Below are 4,490 nucleotides of genomic sequence, written 5' to 3' on the forward strand. Positions count from 1 at the left end.
ATGTATTCGCTGACATTCACTTACAGAATCAGTTTGAGATCTCTATCAGGCGATAGAGACCGTGTTTCCAATAACTAGCTAACATACCATACGGCAAATATTTTCTCAAGCAGCTTCCTGCTTCAAGAAGAATATACATTGTCAAACATCTTTTCGGGCGTCTTTAAAGATTTAAATAAAATAGTAACTGTCAAAATTGAACAGAAGTTAGTTATAATTGGTAAAAAACGATAAGCTGAATAAATGTCATTGCCATGTACCACTGAGAGCATCTACATTGTATTTGCTAGTGTTGCTACACATCGTTGAACTTGGTTGATATTTAATATTGTCCAGAACAGTTACATATAATGATGGAGGGTATTAAAAGAAATAGATTCGGATACGTCAATCTGCATCCAACGCTCCAAGAAAGTTCACTCAAGCAGTGTTGTGGGTTCAGATTACCGGTCCGTCAGCCGGCTCAGACCGTAGGTGGACAATGAAAAGAATGTAGTAACTGGATCATTGGTTTACCCAAACCAGATTATGAAGTCTGACAATCCTAAGTTCACAATAAATATGACCCCTAAAGGTTTTCTGTGGTTTAACCAGTACTAGTATTGAGGTCTAGGCCATTATACTTCTGCATTTTGTGATAACCAATCAGCCCCTCTTACCCACTTGGACTGACAACTGTGCACCAGTACCTCCAAGGACAGTCTGAGGTTTTAAAAGAACTGTACCTGCCCAAAGAATACACCGCATCACAACCTTTATTGTGGATCAAATTGCCTAAACTAAAAGGCTAATAACCCTACGAGCTACCTTCATAGCACTGTCTGACAAATAGCCTGTCTACTCTGACAGTCTGGCTAGACGACGCTTGGCCTTTCTTGTAAATACACCCAAATGGATGAAGCTATTCATTTTGAATACTTCCACTAAATGCACTGGCTTAGTTGCAGGCCTCACATTGTGACACATAATGCCGCATATCCGTGCCTGTATCAGACAATCTTCTCTTTGATCCTCTTCTTATTGCGTTTATATCCTAATGCCCCACAGGAGGGATGGCTACAACTGATACCATAGTCCCCTTCTTCAAAGCTTCGGCATAACAAGATGAATGTCAATTTACCCTGAGTCACGCTCATATAAGAAGAAATGATTCCTTGTTTAACCAGTATGACCTAGCCACTGTCTGGCACAAAGCAGTTGTTCGGAATGGGTCGGATATTTCTCTTATCCAGTCCAAGAGAAACAGATAATCTTCAGTCTGTACTACACTAATAAAACACAAACAACACCATATGCATGACCAGACGTGAGATCATAGCCAATATCTGATTTAATCCGAAGGCACGCTGTCGCGAACTGACTCGCCCAGGAAAAACACAGAGATCAAAACATTTTTTTTTTTTTTTTTTTTTTTTTTTTTTTTTATGAAATTTCTCTGAGAAACCTGTGTCCTTTTGTCAAATGTCAGATCACTGAATGTTGGACCCCATTCATAATGCGTATGTAGACGTATGATATCATAATAATATTATAAATCAGTTAAAGTGAGATTTTACATCATTTGCTCAAATACTGAATTTATAGAATACTAGTAAAACAAAATAATAAATGTCAAGATGACTTCATGTATTAATATTTACTTCGTCATTAGATGACCTTGGAATAAGCAAACATGTCTTTGAAACGTATTTCATATTTGTAAAAATTTACACAATGCATTGAATATGAAAACTGAAACTAAATATAGATCAAAATGTTAAATATCAAGAAGACTTAATATACACATATTTTGACTTCGCCATTTAATAGATGACGTTGGAGTGTACAAAAATGTCTTTTGAAATGTACTTCGTATTTGAAAAGAAAGAAAAAATCACAATACATTGAATATGAAAACTGAAACTTAATATAGATCAAATCAAACAAAGTCATATTTTCTTTGCAAAGTACATAAGCCTTTATTCTACGGAAAATGATGTTTTAAAAAATATGCAAAAATTTTGCCGCCATGTATTTTAATAACTAACATTAGATCTTCCCCCTTAAATTTTTGAAACAAATTTAACTTGTTCGGAGTCGTCTGGTAGAATGACCAGTATCTGATTATACATCTATTTATATGTACATACATGTACGCTTCACTGAAAAACCCCGTGCAAAATCCATACTGACCAATATCAATTATCACCCTTTGTAAAGCGTTCCGCGTTCAGACAAATATTTCACGCTATACTTCGAAACGCGTGAAATAAAAATTCTGTTTTTGTGCATTACTCAGTTCTGCAACTGAGAACTACACAATTTTGTGTCGGGCACCTTGATCTCGTACCGAGGGGAATGTTGTGGGCTAAACATTACACAAAGTGTGGAGTCAGAGAAACTTGTCATACATATAGACCTATCAATTACGTTCGGCTTAAATATGAGTTTGTTCCAGTTAGACAGTGTGCCTTAAACCGTTTGTCCTTTCAGATGACTGATCGGACGACACGACATACCTCTCATGCCTTTCTGGCGTGTCCTGTCCAGGGAATTGGACCAAAGACTGTGGAATTATTTGCTCTACTTTGGGTACTGAATGCGACTGGATTACCAAGGCACTTACTAGCATCAGCCCGATTTTTGTCACTTCTCCTGATAGCTACCATATTTATGCTTGTAACGTAAGTCCTTGTGCTGCCTTCAAACATTTTCCATTGAATGAGTTAAGCAGAATCTTTAAATATTTCTCTTAAGGAAAATATATTAGATGGATATGATATCTCATCAATTTATCACAATTTAAGTATTTATTGCAACATCTCAACATTACCTCAAATTCAGTTTCCTTTGCTTAACAGTTATAGAGTCATACTTCTGACACAACGCATATGGTGTCAGATGTGTTACTAATATATCACAGCTCTATTTGTTGTCTTGGTGATATTAAATCTTTTTGATCTAGTTGTATTTTAAGTCATGTCATTTTAGTGTACTTCTGTCTTTAGAAAGCATACATTATGATAAATGATAAATATGATCGTGTTCAATCATGGGATTTCTTCTAAACATACAAATTCCATTTTCTGGTCCATATAGCTCGTTTCTATTTTTTAGCTCACCTGTCACGTAGTGACAGGGTGAGCTTTTGTGATCGCCCTTCGTCCGTCTGTCCGACGTCCGTCCGTTCACAATTTCCCTGTGAACACGATAGAGACCACATTTTGTATTTGATTTTAATTAAACTTGCACACAGCTTGTATGGGCATGATATCTCGGTTCCGTCCGAAAACTGGCCAGATCTCGTTATGGGTTCCAGAGTTATGGCCCCTTAAAGGGCCAGAGTTTGCCATTTTTGGCTTTTGAACACGATAGAGACCATATTTTGTGATCAGCTTTAATAAAACTTGCAAACAAGTTGTATTGGCATAATATCTCGGTTCCTTTCGAAAACTGGCCAGATCCCATTATGGATTGCAGAGTTATGGCCCCTTAAAGGGCCAAAATTTGAAATTTTTGGATTGTGAACACGATAGAGATTGCATACAACTTGTGTTGGCATAATATCTCGCTTCCTTTCAAAAACTGGTCAGATCCCATCATGGGTTCTAGAGTTATGGCCCCTTAAAGGGCCAAAATTTGCTATTTTTGGCCTGTGAAGAGGATAAAGACCACGTTTTGCAATCAACTTTAATCAAACTTGCACACAACTTGAATTCCATGATGATACTATCAGATCCAGTTATAAGTTCCTGAGTTACAGTCCCTGATTTATCCCTGAAAGAGCCAAACTTTGTTCATTTTTACTCTGTGAACACAATAGAAGTGACATTTTATATTTGATTTAAACCACACTACACACTACTTAAGTCACATTAAGATCTCGGTTCGTTTCGAAAACCGGCTAGATTCCATCATGGGTTCTAGAGATGCTGAATTTTTATCTGGGTCATATGGGGTCAAAAACTAGGTCACCAGGTCAAATCAAAGAATAAGCTTGTTTACACCCTGGGCGGGGGCTCATTTTTTATTCTATCTTCATAAAATTTGGTCAGAATGCTTTTATCATAAAGTCTTGGACGATTTCAAATCTGGGTCACGTAGGATCAAAAACTAGGTCACTAGGTTAAATCATAAGAAAAGCTTGTATACACTCTAGAGGCCACAGTTTAGCTCCAATCTTCCCGAAACTTTGTCTTCATGAAATTTTGGACAAGTTCGCATCTGGGGCATGTGGGGTAAAAAACTAGGTAACTTGGTCAAATCAAAGAAAATGCTTCTTTATACTCAAGAGGCCATGTTTTTTGGTCCAATCTTAATGAAAATTTGTCAAAATATTTGTCTCCATGAAATCAATAGGTAAACCATGTTTACACTGTTATGGCGTGTTACACAGTTGAACAAACTAGGGCCATCTTGTTGTGTTTTACATCGCACTGACACAATTACAGGTCATTTGTATGGCGACATTCCAGCTTTGATGGTGGAGGAAGACCCTAGGTGTCCCTTCG

Source organism: Mercenaria mercenaria, chromosome 4 (assembly GCF_021730395.1).
Source record: "Mercenaria mercenaria strain notata chromosome 4, MADL_Memer_1, whole genome shotgun sequence".
NCBI lineage: Eukaryota > Metazoa > Mollusca > Bivalvia > Venerida > Veneridae > Mercenaria > Mercenaria mercenaria.